This window comes from Schistocerca cancellata, chromosome 3 (assembly GCF_023864275.1).
Source record: "Schistocerca cancellata isolate TAMUIC-IGC-003103 chromosome 3, iqSchCanc2.1, whole genome shotgun sequence".
Lineage (NCBI taxonomy): Eukaryota > Metazoa > Arthropoda > Insecta > Orthoptera > Acrididae > Schistocerca > Schistocerca cancellata.
Genome location: NC_064628.1, coordinates 617,386,234 through 617,406,781, shown reverse-complemented (window position 1 = coordinate 617,406,781; position 20,548 = coordinate 617,386,234). Strand labels below are relative to the sequence as shown.

Here is a 20,548-nt window from a genome sequence, read left to right as displayed (position 1 = left end):
CTGCACGACGTTGGGGCGTGAGCGGAAGACGGCCTAACGGTGTGCGGGACTGTAGCCCAGCTTCATGGAGACGGTTGCGAATGGTCCTCGTCGATACCCCAGGAGCAACAGTGTCCCTAATTTGCTGGGAAGTGGCGGTGCGGTCCCCTACGGCACTGCGTAGGATCCTACGGTCTTGGCGTGCATCCGTGCGTCGCTGCGGTCCGGTCCCAGGTCGACGGGCACGTGCACCTTCCGCCGACCACTGGCGACAACATCGATGTACTGTGGAGACCTCACGCCCCACGTGTTGAGCAATTCGGCGGTACGTCCACCCGGCCTCCCGCATGCCCACTATACGCCCTCGCTCAAAGTCCGTCAACTGCACATACGGTTCACGTCCACGCTGTCGCGGCATGCTACCAGTGTTAAAGACTGCGATGGAGCTTCGTATGCCACGGCAAACTGGCTGACACTGACGGCGGCGGTGCACAAATGCTGCGCAGCTAGCGCCATTCGACGGCCAACACCGCGGTTCCTGGTGTGTCCGCTGTGCCGTGCGTGTGATCATTGCTTGTACAGCCCTCTCGCAGTGTCCGGAGCAAGTATGGTGGGTCTGACACACCGGTGTCAATGTGTTCTTTTTTCCATTTCCAGGAGTGTATTCCAGGAAAGCAATATACGTATAACTGAACGTGACACTAGTAAGACCGGTTACATCGTGTGTTTGTGAGACATGTGCAAGAACACAGACAATGGAGGAGCGCACCCCTGCATTTGAGAGGAAGATTCTAAGGAAAATTTCTGGTCCGGTATACAACACAGAAACTGGAAGGTGGGAAACCTGAATAGGCGGTATAAGAAAGCTGATACTGGAGAGTGGTTGAAAGTAGATTATTACTGTCGATTGCACATGTTCTCAGAGCTGAGGGTACTCTCTCTAAAACAGTATTAGTACATCATCCAACTGGCACTCGTCCATAAGGTCGCCCGCGAATGAAGTGGAAAGTCTGAATTTTAGTGACCGTAGAAGAACAGCCAGCATAGAAGTAAATACGCAAACATACGTAATTAATTTTTTGTAATGTTACGCCGGCCGGAGTGGCCGTGTGGTTCTAGGCGCAGCAGTCTGGAGCCGAGCGACCGCTACGGTCGCAGGTTTGAATCCTGCCTCAGGCATGGATGTGTGTGATATCCTTAAGTTAGTTAGGTTTAATTAGTTCTAAGTTCTAGGCGACTGATGACCTCAGAAGTTAAGTCGCATAGTGCTCACAGCCATTTGAACGATTTTTGTAATGTTACAGTCCTATTAAGTCATGATTCGTGGACTGGATGTGTTCTTCATTTCGTTATATTTGCCGGCCGCTGTGGCCGAGCGGTTCTAGGCGCTTCAGTCCGGAACCATACGGCTGCTACGGTCGCAGGTTCGAATCCTGCCACGGGCATGGATGTGTGTGATATCCTTAGGTTAGTTAGGTTTAAGTAGTTCTAAGTTTATATGGGACTGATGACCTCAGATGTTAAGTACCATAGTGCTTAGAGTTATTTGAACCATTCGTTATATTTTATGTTTATGTGTTTGTATTTTTTTATCTTCTGACATGGGCCTGTTTATGTGCAATAAACGATGATGATGATGACAGTATCTTCCACGGCCCAAGAAAAAAGCAAAATTTAGGTTTGTGTGAATGTATGTTTATGTGTGCTGCGCGTTATTTGTTTGTATAACCGTAAGTTAAAAGTGTTTTGTAAGATAGTGCTGTGCTATCGGTAACGACCGGACTACCGTCGCTTGACGAAGTACTTGACTCTGTGCTATATGACAAACTTGTGATTAGAGTTTCGTAATTGCTCCTCGCAGGGATAAGAGTGATAACAGTGGAGTAACGAAAGTGAGCGCTTACCGAGCAGACACCAGCCGCCAAGGTGAGTACAACCTTCAAGTAAAAACTAAAAATAAGCCTTCAGGTTTAGTCTCAAACCCGTCTTAGCCAAGGTCATCAAAAAGGACTGCCACCGGTCGCCTTTTGTGATGGTAAAATCTCTTTTACTTCGGTTGCTGGCCGCCTAGCCACTAAACGTGGGGAGATGGTGTAATGAATGAATTAATTAATTAATTAACGAATGAATTTTCGGTCTGCAGTGGAGTGTCTGCTGATATGAAACTTCCTGGCAGAATAAAACTGTTTGCCTGATCGAGATTCTAACCTGGTTCCGGTCCAGCAATTTTAATCTGCCAGGAAGTTTCATATCAGAGCAGACTCCACTGTAAACTGAAGATTCAGTAAATAACTCTCCAGGCTGTGGCTAAGGTATGTCTCTGTAATACCCTATCTTCCAGGAGTGCTAGGCCCGCAAGGTATGCTCGAGAACTACTGTGACGTTTGGAAGTTAGGAGAAGATGAGGTGTTAATATGCTCGAGAACTACTGTGACGTTTGGGAGTTAGGAGGAGATGAGGTGTTAGCGGAAGTAGGACTGAAAGCGAGTTGTGAGACATGTCTGTATAGCTCAGTCAGTAGGCAAATTTCCCAGGATTGAGTCCTAGTCCGGTATATAGTTTAAATTTTCCGGGAATGTACGTTTGTAGCGTTGTTGGTTGGGGGGGGGGGGGTTGTTTGTTTCGGGGAGGAGACCAGACAGCGAGGTCATCGATCTCATCGGATTAGGGAAGGACGGGGAACGAAGTCGGCCGTGCCCTTTCAAAGGAACCATCCCGGCATTTTCCTGGAGTGATTTAGAGAAATCACGGAAAACCTAAATCAGAATGACCGGACGCGGGATTGAACCGTCGTCCTCCCGAATACGAGTGCAGTGAGGCAGACTTGTGGCTGTGATGAGACAGCTAAATCAAAACACGGAAGCTATGAATGTGGCAAAGTATCTTGAATTATTTATGTCATAATGTCGACCAGGTGATATTACTTACAGTTATTTGCATTCACGGGGCAAATCTCGGCGGACAAATCAGTCTGAAAAAAACACTTAGGTGACACCTCCTAATATTGTGTCGGACTTCCTTTTGCCCGGCTTAGTGCAGCAAGTCGACATGGCATTGACTTAACAAGTCGTTGGAAGCCCCTGGCGAAATACTGAGCCATGCTGCCTCTATAGCCGCCCATGATTGAGAAAGTATTGCCGGTGCAGGATGTTGTACCTCTCGATTATGTCCTACAACTGTTCGATGGGATCTGGGTGGTCAACTCATTCGCTAGAACTGTCCAGAATGTTTCTCAAACCAGTCGAGAATAATTGTAGCCCGCTGACTGCAAATGCTCTCCATGTTGCCATACATAACTATTTACAGTCATTGATTGGTTCAGTTGGACCAGAGTAACCCGTCCATTCCACTAAAACACAGTTCACATCATTATGGAGCGACCACCAGCTTGTACAGTACCTTGTTGACAGTGTGGGTCCATGTCTACGTGGAGCCTGCTTTCGGGATTCATCTGACCAGCCCACAGTTTTACAGTCGTCTAGGGTCCAACCGATTTGCTCACGAGCTCAGGAGAGGCGCTGCAGGCGATGTCGTACTCTTAGCAAAGGCACTAGCGTCGGTCGTCTACTGCCATAGCCCATTAACGCCATATTTCGCATCAAACCTCTAATAGAAACGTTCGTCTTACGTCCCACTTTATTTCTCTACGCGAACGCAGCTGCTTACGTCAAACCTCTCAGGCACTGCGCTGTCCGTGATGAGAGGTAATACCTTAAATTTGTTATTCTCGCCTCTCTCTTGATTCTGTGGATCTCGGAATATTGAATTTCCTAACGATTCCCGGAAGGGTATAACCCACGCGCCTAGCTCCAACTACCATTCCGCGTTCAAATTCTGTTAATTCCCGTAATGGGGGGATAATCACGTCGGAAACCTTTTCATGTGAACCCCCTAAGTATAGGGTGAGGCTAACAAAAGTGTCCCGGGCAAGTGGATACAATTGGACGTGAATTTATGCGTACAACCACACTCCGTTACGCGCACAGAACGTGTACGCACACCACATGATCCACATCGGTTCAGAGCGTAGTGCGGGCTGTGTCAGTGTGAGTGGAGCAATGCAAAGTGGACGATGATACTCACAGTGGAACAGCGGATGTTCGTTGTGGAAAGTTAAGTGACAACAAAGTCGGAGAAACGGTGTGGACAGTTGGTTACTAGAAGTTTAATGGTGTCAAATTGCCAGCAAAGATTGCCGTGCAAAGCTTAGTCCTAAAATATCGTCAGATAGGATCTCTTTTGAACAGATGAAAAAACATTCCGAAACATCCCGGCAGACCAGAAAATGTGGCTCCAGTTCACCAGAAAATGCTTCAGAGTCCTATCAAATCACCCCGACCCCTGTCGCAAGAGACCGACATATGACGTCAACCACACGGAAGAATATTCCATCTCGACCTGCACATGTATCCTTACCGAATGTCTGTTGTTCATGAATTAAAATCAACAGATGCTCCTCAGTACCTACAGTGTGAGTGGTTGTACGCTGAGATAATAATGATGGCTTGGATATGATTTGTTCTTTATGTCTGATGAATCCTGGTTTCACCTGAGTGGTAATGTCGATTGACAGGTTCTGGGCAGCGGAGTATCAGCATAACTTCCACGAAACACAATTGCATGATCAGAAGATTGGGGTTAAATGTGCTTTTTCCGCAAGCTGGTCCCAACTTCTTTCATCAGACGCTTAATTCGCCGCGTTACATTGCCAACATTTTGAAAGAACTTGTGGCAGCACTGCCGGAGAAGGAAAAGACTTACAGTTACTTCCAACAGGACAAGGGCAACTGCCCATACAGCCGGCAGAATCTTGGAGCACATTTACACAATCTTCACGTTTGACAGAGTTGTTAGCAGAGGTCAATCTGGTCGAAGCCCTAGCTGGGCACCCAGGTCATCTGATCTGTCAGTGTGCGATTACATTGTGTGGGGAGCAATCACGTCTAATGTATATCGCAACAACCCTCGTAGTCTTCAGCAACTGCAGAAGTACATCTCGTATACGACTGCAGCAATTACAGCAGTCCAGCTTCGATCCGCCTTCAGCAGCTTACTGACCAGTGCCCGAAAGTGCCAGGAGATGAATGACGGTAACTTTCAATATCTGCTATATTCCTTCTCTCTGCTGTGCTTCTTTGTACCCTGTAACTCTGTTCTCCGTGCCACTTTTATCCGCCCCACTCTGTGCAAAAGGACAGCTCCTCCAATCAGCTGCTCTTTTACACTGATAAGCCGAAACATTATAACCACTGCCCTACCGTCACGTTGGATGCCACACGGTGGCGTTGCAGGCACGTGGCGCAGTAACAAAATTATGTAAGCGGAGCACACACGTATGGGATATAACCCTAGCACAGATACGGGCTGCAAATGGCGGTATACATTGAGATAAGCTACTGTGGCAACGGGCAGAGTGTTATTACGCAGAGCCTGTGAACGAATATCTCGAAAACAGTAAAGGAGGTCGAATGTTCACATGCTACTGTCGTGAGCATCTATTGGAACAGGCAGAATGACCACTAGTCGCTAAGTGGTTGGACGTTCACAACTCATACCAGATCGTGGGGTTCGGAGGCTTGTCTGCTCTGTAAAGAAGGGTAGATGGTGCTCTGTGGCATCTCTGCCGAAAGAGCACAATCCTGGTGCACGTGCAAGTGTTTCGAAGCAAACCGTTCTTCGTACATTGTTGGAAATGGAGCTCTGGCAAGGGGCCACCCCTACAGGTTCACTGTTGACCCAACGACATCGACAGTTACTATTGCAGTGGGCACGAGACCATCAGGATTCGACCGTCGATCAAAGTAAACTTTCGGCTCTTCGGGTGAATCGCATTTTTGCTTCACTAAGTCGATGGGAGTCTCCACAAAGGCGGACATCGAAGTGAACGGCTCGAAACATGCAACGCGCTACGGACGCAGGCTTCTGGGAGCAGTATTATGCTATGGAAGACATTCTCCTGCACTTGCATTTAACCTGTGGTAGTAATCGAAAACACCCTAACAGCTGCGGACGACCTGCATCCCTTCATGCTTGATGTCTTCCCCGACGACGATGTCATCTTTCAGCAGTATAATCGCCAGTATGTCAGAGCCATAACCGTGCTGCAGTGGTTTGGGGAACATTAGAGTGAACTCACGTCGATGTCTCGGCGACCAAATTCGGCTGATGTAAATTATATGGAACCTATCTGGGTCACTATCGGGCGCCATCGTCGCATTCGCAAGTCAGCGTCCCACTATTTACGCAAATTACATGACCTGTGAGTAGACATTTAATGTCACGTACCTCCACAAACCTATAAACAAACTGCCGGATCGACGATGCACTAAATCAGTCATGTATTTCATTCCAAAGACGGAAAAACAAGCTATTAAATAGATGGTAATAATCTTTGGGTTCATCAGTATATGCCGTGTGTACACGATCCTACCGCCATCTGTATATGTGGATATCGCTATCCCATGACTTTTGTCACCTCAGTGTACAGTTCCGTTATGTTTTCCAGTTATGATAATTACACAGCACTGTACAATCTATGGCTGCCACGTGCCTTACAGAATGCAAACAAACCAAATAGTGTGACGGAAGATGATGTTCTGAGATTTTGCATCGGAACAAAGATTCACATTGCAATTATACAACAATGCCTAAGTTGTACGTTTCTCAGTGTGCGTGAGTGTACAGGTGTGATACTGTTAGTTACGTAAGCCCGTCCACTACAGCAAAACCAAGTAGGGTTCTTAATTTCCGTGTGACTGGCACAAAAAATGTGCAATATGCTGTCAATCCCCCCCATGAACCATGGACCTTGCCGTTGGTGGGGAGGCTTGCGTGCCTCAGCGATACAGATAGCCGTACCGTAGGTACAACTACAACGGAGGGGTATCTGTTGAGAGGCCAGACAAACGTGTGGTTCCTGAAGAGGGGCAGCAGCTTTTTCAGTAGTTGCAAGGGCAACAGTCTGGATGATTGACTGGTCTGGCCTTGTAACAATAACCAAAACGGCCTTGCTGTGATGGTACTGCAAACGGCTGAAAGCAAAGGGAAACTACGGCCGTAATTTTTCCCGAGGGCATGCAGCTTTACTGTATGATTAAATGATGATGGCGTCCTCTTGGGTAAAATATTCCGGAGGTAAAATAGTCCCCCATTCAGATCTCCGGGCGGGGACTACTCAAGAGGATGTCGCTATCAGGAGAAAGAAAACTGGCGTTCTACGGATCGGAGCGTGGAATGTCAGATCCCTTAATCGGGCAGGTAGGTTAGAAAATTTAAAAAGGGAAATGGATATGTTAGAGTTAGATATAGTTGGAATTAGCGAAGTTCGGTGGCAGGAGGAAAAAGACTTCTGGTCAGGCGAATACAGGGTTATAGATACAAAGTCAAATGGGGATAATGCAGGAGTAGGTTTAATAATGAATAGGAAAATAGGAATACCGGTAAGCTACTACAAACAGCATAGTGAACGCATTATTGTGGCCAAGATAGATACGAAGCCCACACCTACTACAGTAGTACAAGTTTATATGCCAACTAGCTCTGCAGATGACGAAGAAATTGAAGAAATGTATGATGAAATAAAAGAAATTATTCAGATAGTGAAGGGAGACGAAAATTTAATAGTCATGGGTGACTGGAATTCGAGTGTAGGAAAAGGGAGAGAAGGAAACGTAGTAGGTGAATATGGATTGGGGCTAAGAAATGAAAGAGGAAGCCGCCTGGTAGAATTTTGCACAGAGCATAACTTAATCATAGCTAACACTTGGTTCAAGAAACATGATAGAAGGTTGTATACATGGAAGAACCCTGGAGATACTAAAAGGTATCAGATAGATTATATAATGGTAAGACAGAGATTTAGGAACCAGGTTTTAAATTATAAGATATTTCCAGGGGCAGATGTGGACTCTGACCACAATCTATTGCTTATGACCTGTAGATTAAAACTGAAGAAACTGCAAAAAGGTGGGAATTTGAGGATATGGGACCTGGATGAACTGAAAGAACCAGAGGTTGTACAGAGTTTCAGGGAGAGCATAAGGAAACAATTGACAAGAATGGGAGAAAGAAATGCAGTAGAAGAAGAATGGGTAGCTTTGAGGGATGACGTAGTGAGGGCAGCAGAGTATCAAGTAGGTAAAAAGACGAGGGCTAGTAGAAATCCTTGGGTAACAGAAGAAATATTGAATTTAATTGATCAAAGGAGAAAATATAAAAATGCAGTAAATGAAGCAGGCAAAAAGGAATACAAACGTCTCAGAAATGAGTTCAACAGGAAGTGCAAAATGGCTAAGCAGGGATGGCTAGAGGACAAATGTAAGGATGTAGAGGCTTATCTCACTAGGGGTAAGATAGATACTGCCTACAGGAAAATTAAAGAGACCTTTGGAGATAAGAGAACCACTTGTATGAACATCAAGAGCTCAGATGGAAACCCAGTTCTAAGCAAAGAAGGGAAAGCAGAAAGGTGGAAGGAGTATATAGAGGGTCTATACAAGGGCGATGTACTTGAGGACAATATGGAGATATGGAAGAGGATGTAGATGAAGATGAAATGGGAGATACGATACTGGGTGAACAGTTTGACAGAGCACTGAAAGACCTGAGTCGAAACAAGGCCCCCGGAGTAGACAACATTCCATTGGAACTACTGACGCCCTTGGGAGAGCCAGTCCTGACAAAACTCTACCATCTGGTGAGCAAGATGTATGAAACAGGCGAAATACTCTCAGACTTCAAGAAGAATATAATAATTCCAATTAGAAAGAAAGCAGATGTTGACAGATGTGAAAATTACCGAACAATCAGTTTAATAAGCCACAGCTGCAAAATACTAACACGAATTCTTTACAGACGAATGGAAAAACTAGTAGAAACCGACCTCGGGGAAGATCAGTTTGGATTCTGTAGAAATACTGGAACACGTGAGGCAATACTGACCTTACGACTTATCTTAGAAGAAAGATTAAGGAAAGGCAAACCTACGTTTCTAGCTTTTGTAGACTTAGAGAAAGCTTTTGACAATGTTGACTGGAATACTCTCTTTCAAATTCTAAAGGTGGCAAGGTTAAAATACAGGGAGCGAAAGGCTATTTACAACCAGAAACCAGATGGCAATTATAAGAGTCGAGGGACATGAAAGGGAAGCAGTGGTTGGGAAGGGAGTAAGACAGGGTTGTAGCCTCTCCCTGATGTTATTCAATCTGCATATTGAGCAAGCAGTAAAGGAAGCAAAAGAAAAATTCGGAGTAGGTATTAAAATCCATGGAGAAGAAATAAAAATTTTGAGGTTCGCCGATGACATTGTAATTCTGTCAGAGACAGCAAAGGACTTGGAAGAGCAGTTGAATGGAATGGATGGTGTCTTGAAGGGAGGATATAAGATGAACATCAACAAAAGCAAAACGAGGATAATGGAATGTACTCAAATTAAGTCGGGTGATGTTGAGGGTATTAGATTAGGAAATGAGACACTTAAAGTAGTAAAGGAGTTTTGCTATTTGGGGAGCAAAATAACTGATGATGGTCGAAGTAGAGAGGATATAAAATGTAGACTGGCAATGGCAAGGAAAGCGTTTCTGAAGAAGAGAAATTTGTTAACATCGAGTATTGATTTAAGTGTCAGGAAGTCATTTCTGAAAGTACTTATATGGAGTGTAGCCATGTATGGAAGTGAAACAGGGACGATAAATAGTTTGGACAAGAAGAGAATAGAAGCTTTCGAAATGTGGCGTTACAGAAGACTGCTGAAGATTAGATGGGTAGATCACATAACTAATGAGGAAGTATTGAATAGGATTGGGGAGAAGAGAAGTTTGTGGCACAACTTGACCAGAAGAAGGGATCGGTTGGTAGGACATGTTCTGAGGCATCAAGGGATCACCAATTTAGTATTGGAGGGCAGCGTGGAGGGTAAAAATCGTAGGGGGAGACCAAGAGATGAATACACTAACCAGATTCAGAAGGATGTAGGTTGCAGTAGGTACTGGGAGATGAAGAAACTTGCACAGGATAGAGTAGCATGGATAGTTGCATCAAACCAGTCTCAGGACTGAAGACCACAACAACAACAAAATGCTGTCAATCGTTTTCTGCGAGAAGCTGAAATCGAGAAACAGAATGTTCCACAACTGATCGAAGTGTTTCCAGGATCACATTCAGAATGTGTTGCGTAATGCGTACGTTCAATGCAGCCAAGTTTTCAATCGGAACATTGAACACAACATCTTTCAGATAGCCCCACAGCCAGAAATCACACCGATTAAGGTCAGGTGATCGGGACGGCCAGGCTGTAGCGAGATGGCGGTTGATAATTCTAGCGTTTCCGAAATGGCGGTTCAGCAGCTGCTCAACTGGATTTGCAATGTACGGAGGTGCGCCATCTTGCATAAAAATTATGCCATACACAGATCCACGCTGTTGGAGAGCTGGAATGACGTGGTCGCGCAAAAGACACTCGTAGCTCTTACCAGTGACGGTACAGGTAACAGGACCGGAAGGGAAGCACCTGTCTCTTCGAAAAAATGTGGTCATATGATAAATAATGGTGTAAATTCGCACCACACAGTGACTTTTCAGGATTGAGCGGTACTGGTTGATTTGCGTGTGGATTTTCCGTTGCCTATATTCGACAATTCCGTGTACTGACATGTCCTGTTTGATAGAAGTGGGCTTTGTCTGTCCACAAAATCTCCCACGGCCAATCATTGTCCACTTCCGTGCGAGAAAGAAATTCTAAAGCATAGGTCTCTCTCGCTGGTAGGTCAACAGGAAAGCAACTCGTGCACATGGGTAATTTTGAACGGGTAGCAAAGAAGGATGTTTCGAAGGATTTTACGCACCACGCTCACGGGTACGTCCAGTTTTCAGGCAGTTCACCGTGCACTACATGTTTGAACACCATCACTCGTCTCCTCCTGCACTGCTGTGGCCACTGCTTCCACTGACATTGAATCAATTCGTTCCCTTTATCTACCAGGTTGTACACCAAAAGAACCCGGCCTTTCGAATTTCCGGATCATTTTCTCCAGACACACGGCAGTCATCGGACAAACGCCTTTTTTCAAACCCTTCAGTGTCCGGAACTTGTGCAGAGCGATGTGTGCCCAGTCATCATTCTTGTAACACAGCTTTACAAGAAGAACGCGATCCTGCATTGAGACAGTCATGGCGAACGTCGCAGACGCAAAAGGAGGAACAGCCGTGTACTCAGCTTGTTTACAGCAACTTCAATGGTTCGTGCGCATGACAGGTGTTTTCATTTACGTATTGATCAATTTTCGTACTATTTTTTTCTTCTGCCGTAGTACGTTTTCCCCCTTCTCCTATAACAGTCCGTTGCAATTTGACGTCATTCTAATCAGTGGTGTTATTTATACAGCGTTTTGAAAGTTTAATTATATATGGTTCAAATGGCTCTGAGGACTATGGGACTTAACATCTGAGGTCATCAGTCCCCTAGAACTTAGAACTACTTAAGCCTAACTAACCTAAGGACATCACACACATCCATGCCCGAGGCAGGATTCGAACCTGCGACCGTAGTGGGCGTGCAGTTCCAGACTGAAGCGCCTAGAACCGCTCGGCCACACTGGCCGGCGATTATATATATATATATACAGGGTGTTTCAAAAATGACCGGTATATTTGAAACGGCAATAAAAACTAAACGAGCAGCGATAGAAATACACCGTTTGTTGCAATATGCTTGGGACAACAGTACATTTCCAGGCAGACAAACTTTCGAAATTACAGTAGTTACAATTTTCAACAACAGATGGCGCCGCGGTCTGGGAAACTCTATAGTACGATATTTTCCACATATCCACCATGCGTAGCAATAATATGGCGTAGTCTCTGAATGAAATTACCCGAAACCTTTGACAACGTGTCTGGCGGAATGGCTTCACATGCAGATGAGATGTACTGCTTCAGCTGTTCAATTGTTTCTGGATTCTGGCGGTACACCTGGTCTTTCAAGTGTCCCCACAGAAAGAAGTCACAGGGGTTCATGTCTGGCGAATAGGGAGGCCAATCCACGCCGCCTCCTGTATGTTTCGGATAGCCCAAAGCAATCACACGATCATCGAAATATTCATTCAGGAAATTAAAGACGTCGGCCGTGCGATGTGGCCGGGCACCATCTTGCATAAACCACGAGGTGTTCGCAGTGTCGTCTAAGGCAGTTTTTACCGCCACAAATTCACGAAGAATGTCCAGATAGCGTGATGCAGTAATCGTTTCGGATCTGAAAAATGGGCCAATGATTCCTTTGGAAGAAATGGCGGCCCAGACCAGTACTTTTTGAGGATGCAGGGACGATGAGACTGCAACATGGGGCTTTTCGGTTCGTGGTGTGGAGCCATGGTGAAGAACAGCTCGGTGAATTCCTGAGACACTTGAACAGCCTCCATGCCAACATAACATTTACCATGGAAGTAGAAAAGGACAAGAAACTGCCATTTCTAGATGTGCTGGTCACAAGGGACGGCGAAAACCTGGGACACAGTGTGTATCGAAAACCGACACACACGGACCGATACCTGCACAAACTGTCAAACCACCACCTGAGCCAGAAAAGAGGCATGATTAGTACGCTCGTAACGAGAGCAGGACGAATATGTGAGCCTCAACACCTCAAACGAGAAATGCAACACCTGGAAACTGTTCTGAGGAGCAATGGGTACTCCACAAATTACATTAGAAGTGTAACAGAGCCAAACACTCGGCGAAGTAAAGAACCAGAAAAAGAAATGTCGGGTACGGCCTTTCTGCCGTACATTTCCAGAGTGACGGACAGAATCGGCCGTATAATCCGCAAACACGGCGTAAAGACGATTTTCAAACCGACAAAGAGTGTCTTAGATCGGCGAAGGAGAAAAGAGACCCACTTGCAATGTCGGGAATATACCGTATACCTTGTACATGCAGAAAAGTTTATGTCGGAATGACTGGACGTTTCATAAACACCAGGATCAAAGAGCATAAGCGACATTGCAGGTTGGGGCAGGTGGAGAAATCGGCCGTGGCAGAGCACGCACTGAATGAGACCGACCACGTAATAAAATTCGCCGACACGGAAGTTCTGGCTGTAGAGAAGCACTATCACACGCGCGTGTTCAGAGAAGCTGTAGAAATCCAAAAACACGCGAACAGTTTCAACAAGAAAGAGGAAAGCCTTAAGGTAAACGGATCCTGGCTTCCCGTACTGCAGCGAATGACCGTCGCAGGTAGCAAGAGGAGAACCGCACCGGAAATGACCGCGGAGAAGCCCTCGGACGTTGGCGCGCCAGGTACATATAGTCTGCGGCCGCGAGCTCGCCTCCAGTTCACCACCGGCAATGGAGGGTGAAGCTTTGACAATGCCAGCCACTCGTGCTGGCGAAACGTCAGAAAAATAATTAGATGAACGTCGGCCGAAGAACCCGAGACAGAAGCCAATAGGCAAGTATAAAATGCTATATATATAAGGCGATAAAAAAGGGAAACACGAAACAGTAAGGGGAGATAATGGAGGTAAAAATTCACTGTCAGGGAGACGTTCCTGGGGGACAAGTAAAAAAGTCACCATAAAGTTAAAAAACACAGTTGGCGATTCTTAAAACACAAAGAAGACACTGAATGTACATGCAAAGGTTAACAGTCGGCCACAGTATTAAAAACACTCCAGAACAATACACTTAGAACCCACTTGGAGCACACATGGTGAAGTATAAAACCGGCTGGTGGGACCTGCCGAGGGAGAGGTCGGAGGGGATGGAAAAGGAGGGGTGAGCAAGGTGCAGCAGGGGAGGCGGCGGGATGAAAAGAGTAGGGGCGTCAGCAGGTACACGAAGAGGCAGGAGACAGGTGGGGCAGGAGATGAAGAGGGAAGACAACGCAGGAGGGAGTGCAGTGACACTGAAAGGGAGCACAAGAGAGGTGGGGGGGGGGGGGGGGTAACCGTAAAATTACCAAAGTATTATAAGCACAAAAATGTTTAGTCACTTACTAAAATCACATCCTGCAGTGGAGATACATAAAACAATCGTGCCAAAGGCGTCGTCATTAGTAAATTAAAATATCACCTCCATTTGTACAGCATAATTATGAAGAGAAGGTCGGTGCGAACACGCCACATCATCAGTACTTAGCCTGTGAACTAGCGTGAAGGGGGTGTGGAAGCCCTATGGAAGACAGTTTCACCGAGAGAGGGCACTTGTGGTATGCGCAAGACACTCGCACACATTAAAACCCAGGGATACATATTCATGCGCATCAAAATTTTAAAAGTTGTGCTAATTGAAACCCTCTGTCTTAATAAATAAAACATATCAGAACCATTTAAGACACCTACATACAGTAAAAAATATGAAACCAATTTGCCTGTGTCCTAGTGTCAAGCAGATGAAGCTGGCGCTAAGGAACACATCTAATAAGAGAAGGCTCTAGTGTCATGCGCGAGAATCTCGCATAATTTAAAGACTAGGATACGTACTAGCGAAAACGAACAAAAGTAAATCGAAACCATCTGTCGTCGTGAATAAAAAACATATCAGAATCATTTAAACCACACATAAACATCGAAAACCGCGAACAGCAAGCATCAAAAATACCTAAAATCCCAACAAAACAGGAAGTGAACATCTCACCAGCATCAACAGACAAGAAAACTAACATCTAGTCAGACAGACCATATTACGTTAGATCAAGGAGGGGTTTGCAAGTATCCAAAAAATTTTTGTTTCTAAGCTTCACCTGTTCGTTAAGAATAAAACCGTCTTTTTGAGACAGATGCTTGAAAATCTCTTAAGTCCTCGAATAGGTCCAGTTTGTAACCATTACTCACTTCGTGTAGTAATTCTGCGTCATCCAGTTTACGTGGCGTCTGCTGCAAGAGCAATAGATGTTCAGCAAACGTGGAGTTGTGCACGTTTTCCCATTTTTACCTAGCAAGTGTTCTTTATATCTTACTTTAATGGGTCTACCTGTCTGTCCAGTGTAATAGCTGGAGCAGTCGTTACAAGTAATTTTGTAAACTCCGGGCCGGCCGAAGTGGCCGAGCGGTTCTAGGCGCTTCAGTCTGGAACCGCGCGACCGCTACGGTCGCAAGTTCGAATCCTGCCTCGGGCATGGATGTGTGTGATGTCCTTAGGTTAGTTAGGTTAAAGTAGTTCTAAGTTCTAGGGGACTGATGACCTCAGATGTTAAGTCCCATAGTGCTCAGAGCCATTTGAACCTTTTTTTTTTTTTTTTTAAACTCCGGGTTTAGTGCTAAGTTCTTCCTGTCTTCCTGTGCCCGTAAATAATAGCTTGATAGGAAGAGCGATTCATACCATTCAGGCAAGTTTTTTGCTAATGAAGGTGTCTTCCTGTTCAGATGTATTTTTGCTTCCGATGAAGGTATATTTAGATATACCGAAACCGTGGTCAAGGATTTCAATAAATCTTTATCCTGCAACTGTTTGGCTGTTATCATTTACCGTGAAGATTTTCAACATTTTTAAAATTTTGAAATTCTGGATTCTGTTATTTAAGAAGTCTTCGAGCCACTCACATACCTGTTTACCTATTCCGTATGGTTGTACCGTCGTTAACAGTTGGCAGTGTGGCACCATGCCAACTGCTTTGCAGAAACCTGGGAACATACAGCGGAATCCACCTATTACGTTTCATCCAAGGTTCGCAGGCCCTTATGTGAGAAAAGGGCAAGCTGTGATTCACACGAGCGATAGTTTCTAAAATCGTGCTGATTTGTGGACATATTCTTTTTTCTCTCAAGGGAATTTATTATATTCAAACTGAGAACAAGTTCAAGAATTCTGCAGCAAACCGGTGAACGAGAGTTGAAACTTATATGTAACTGTTGAATGCCAGCGACTGTAATGCGTGTGTGTGTGTGTGTGTGTGTGTGTGTGTGTAGTGTGGTTCCACGTCTTATATTCACCAAATGCTCTTGGTGTCAAATATGTGGCAGGAAGATAATCCCCTACCAATGAAAGCAGTAACCCATCAGGTGGTGGCTTGCTTGCACGCAGTATCTATACAGTCTCGTTACAGAGCCAAACAGGGTTGCGCAACATTTATGGCAAAATTGCTGCAACACAACTTGCTATTAATTTACACTGGGTTATTTATAGAAACGTTAAAAATACTTACCTGTACTACGAAAATGGTGCGTGGCAATAGTTCAGTGTTCAGTGGCAATAATATGTCTTTCACTCTGGGTTAGTCCTGAATCCAGTGCGCATAACTTCGATCACCTATAAAATATCCATTGTGGCTCTTCTTGGCGGCGACTGTAGACATGGTCCTAATGCTATCTTGGGGTACAGACACAGTGCTGTACTGGCTTGAGCGGAGCTGTGTGTCGCCTTACATCCGCGTTTAGCATATGGACGGACGGATGGATGGTTGGGCGGAGGGATGGGAACTATTTGTGTGACGTATGGCGGAAGCATAAAACAGTTATTGATTTGGACGCCCTGTATTAGAGGCTAGCTTTAACTCAGCTGCACCTCAGTACTAGGCAGCTCAGAAATCTTCAATGTATGAGTGTGTTCCTTATCTTCTGGAGGACCCGACATCTTGTTTGTGTTGTGCGATGATGAGAGAAGGAGCCAGCACATAGCCTGCTCCTCTCTAACAGCACCCAAGGGATCGATCAGCGTAACGTTCACATTCGACGGACAGATCACCTTCAATATCGTTACATAACCTCACTTCCTGAGACACTACGGAGTGATTTGGAATTTAATCTAGGACACCGCCGCCAAGTCTGGAGAACAGGAAACTGTACCTTTTTACCCTTGCAGGTTAGGTACATGCGCTGAAGATTTCTCCCATTATGCGGACCGGATACCTCCGTGTCGAGCATCAAAGCACAGATGAGCATTAGCTACCCTAGTAACGGAGGTAGGTTGAATAATAAAGTAATTGTGACGTATTTTATTGCACTGAGTCAAAACTGACGTTCTTACTAAAATACCGGAGGTAACGTCACACTTATGGTGTCAAAGAAATGTAGCGTCCCCTTTGAAAAATTAAGAATGACAGTGCTGGAAAAACTCTTACATTACTTGATACAGAAACAGCTGAGTAAAACTCAACGTACTCACACAGTTTTCTCTTTACTTATTCTGATTACCACTAAACTGACACACAATATTTTTTAGCCCAACGCAGTGTGACTTTCAATAATCCCTACAAAACAATGGCCCTGACTACGATTCAAAGGCACTAACTACTGATAGGCATAGTTAGCAAATGAAAGATTTTAATAGAGAACAAACAATTGATTTACCTTAATAGCGTTCAAAAGTCATAATATGTGTGTGTGTGACAGCCAATTAAACAAATTTCCTTTTTCTGACAGACACAGATCGTCCGCTCAAAACTCTGTCATCTCTCTCCCCACATCCACCACTGCTGACGGCTCACCTCCAACTGCACAACGCTACGCTGCCCAACACTACACAAGCGAATATTCTAACAATGAGTCCAACCAGTCAGAAACTGCACACAACGCAGTCGGCGATTTTCATACAGAACACTACGTGACATTACCAACATAAGAACCTAAACAGCCTACTTACAGAAACTAGGTCCTCTGAAAGACTGAACTTATCGTCTTTGCATTTTTTTAAATATATTCGTCGCTAATAATTTCGCAATTAGGAATCAACCGAGCTGGCTTACTTGCCTACACCTACTGCTTGCAACTAGATTTACAAGACTGCTTGTCAAATTGATTTTACCGGAAAAAATTAAATGAAGTTATTGTACGGCTTACTGTCTCATGTTGTTCGACCGCTTGGTGCAAGTCACTTCGACAACTTGCATGTTGATGAAAATGTGGCCGGCCGGTGTGGCCGAGCAGTTGTAGGCGCTTCAGTCTGGAACCGCGCGACTGCTATGGTCGCAGGTTCGGATCCTGCCTCGGGCATGGATGTGTGTGATGTCCTTAGGTTAGTTAGGTTTAAGTAGTTCTACGTTCTAGGGGACTGATGTCCTCTGATGTTAAGTCCCATAGTGCTCAGAGCCATTTGCACCATTTTTTGATGAAAATTAAATCAACTGATTAGGCCAACGCAAACATGCAGTTCCCGAGCGAAAAACAACCTACGGCACGTCCGGGAATCGAAACTGGGACCCTGCAGTCTAGAAACAGCGAAGCTTATCGCTAAAGTACGAGTTGTGGACGGTTTACCGTACACGTTTCACAGTTTTAGTTTTCATTTTTTAAGTAACGTTAGCTGTGACTGCAGAAGACGTAATTTGGTGGAAAACTGAAAGACAAACACTATGCCTTACTTAAAAAAAAATGCTACACACATTGTCATCTTAAATGACAAAAAAATTTAATCCCCTTCACACAGCGGACATTCAGGAGACTGCCGGATGATGTTGACGATAACCACACCTGGTGAAATATTAGGTAGCAGTGAATTTCTCAAAACCTCGTTATTAATCCTGAAAAGTAATTCGTTTTCCATGGAAATTAGAATAACTTACGAAAAAAGTCCGACAGCTTCAACTGGCACGTGAGGTACTATTTGATCACATAGGAGTCAGGTTTCAACAGGTCTTTATCTGGAGTTCATACAGCTGTGTATCTTTCCTGCGTGTACGGCAGAGTCTTCATACACTATTCCAAAATAGTTACCGCACAAGTGACCACATTCCTACATTCATCTTCAGAAGCAATCTTTGATCTCCAATCATAGACAATGTCTATATAAGACGCACAACTGTTCAGTGTAATTATGTCTGGGACCAGTTTATACGTGTCCGTTATTTCTGTACTTATCTATTTAAATTTAAAAAAAAGTCGTGTGACTAGGGCCTCCCGCCGGGTAGACCTTGTTATTAATCCTGAAAAGTAATTCGTTTTCCATGGAAATTAGAATAACTTACGAAAAAAGTCCGACAGCTTCAACTGGCACGTGAGGTACTATTTGATCACATAGGAGTCAGGTTTCAACAGGTCTTTCGATTTGACGCCACTTCGGCGACTTGCAAGTCGAAGGGGTGAAATGATGATGATTAGGACAACACAACACCCAGTCCCTGAGCGGAGAAAATCTCCGACCCAGCCGGGAATCGGACCCCGGCCCTTAGGATTGACATTCTGTCGCGCTGACCACTTTTTTTTTTCAGCTACCAGAGGCGACATCTATTTAAATTAGTGGCAGGGTGCGCATTAACCAATATGCTGTTGAGTTCCATGTTTCAGGCTCAAAGCACCACGCCCTTGTCGCAGAGGTTTGACTCAGACCCAAAGTCACGCCATCCATTCGGCACCCCTCTCTCTACATATACAACTATTTTATTCTGTAAGCCATTGAACGTTACGTAGTGGAGGTTACTCTGTGCACCGGAAGGTACACGGAAAAAAAATGGTTCAAATGGCTCTGAGCACTATGGGACTTAACATATGTGGTCATCAGTCCCTTAGAACTTAGAACTTCTTAAACCTAACTAACCTAAGGACATCACACACACATCCATGCCCGAGGCAGGATTCGAACCTGCGACCGTAGCCGTCACGTGGTCCCAAACTGTAGCGCCTAGAACCGCACGGCCACACCGGCCGGCGTATACGGGAAGAATGATTGTAGGCACCCCACCACATTCAACAGAGTTTGTTTGCTTTTTTTCGTACTGATCATAATGCGAAATTTGTGTTGAAAGACTCAACTTCTTTCCTGTGTTGTAGTGGAATGTAAGCTCTGGAAATTTCTAGATGTTGGCTTAACGTGCGTGAATTTCTAGAGGAAGACTCCCGATTACACGCTCTGTGGCTTAGCCAAGTATCATTAATAAGGGCAAAAAGGTATTACGTCTTCTTTTAGTTTTTTATTACATACATCAGCCATTTTTATATAGGTTTTATGGTCACTCATAAGAAATACAGCATGCGTCTAAACTCAAAATCAATAAGCATAGCTGCCAGAAGCGCACGGACACCTGCAAACCTCTTTGACCTCTGCGACAGTCTATGATTATATGAGATTAGTGCACTCAGTTTATTGCTTCTGTATTACTAATTTCATCTCCGTATGTTTAATTAAATATTTTATAACCACTTGCAGCCAAATTAGTGTTTCGTATTGATATTTCATAAACATGAGCACATTTGTTGATTCAATGTGTAATGAATTGGAGGTTCATGTACCATTCTTTTGCATACATCAAAATAAAACATCACGAGCAAATAGTCTTAGTGAGTAATATGTGAATCACAGTCAGCGTCTGTCTAAGTGGACAGAAAAACTGGCCTTATCACTGTTTACGTTATTTTTCTTGATAATTAATCGATCGATGCGCTGAGTAGTCCACTTATGTAAACGCAAACATCGACTTATACATTCCGGACGCTGAATATAATGGCTGTGGCTAAATAGCTGATAATGTGCATGGAAATTGAACTTTTAGCACAAATCATCCGCTAGAAATAAAGTCATCCAAGAACAGCTGAACGCAAAGAACGCGATATTGAAAACACAATAACTTTGATAAGAACATCAAAGAAGTTAACGTGTGTATTGCAGCAAGCATCCGCAGAACCGATGCTACGTTGTACTTCAAT

The 20,548-nt window shown here is 44.6% G+C and overlaps 1 protein-coding gene across 1 annotated transcript in view; it reads left to right on the top strand.

Moving 5' to 3' along the window:
• Positions 1–1,864: 1,864 nt before the first annotated feature.
• Positions 1,865–20,548, top strand: part of LOC126176860 (aminopeptidase N-like) — a 155,698-nt gene continuing 137,014 nt past the window's right edge. The window contains exon 1 of the mRNA XM_049924047.1: positions 1,865–1,905. The gene's annotated coding sequence lies outside the window, so the exon portion shown is untranslated. The remainder of the gene's footprint in view (positions 1,906–20,548) is intronic.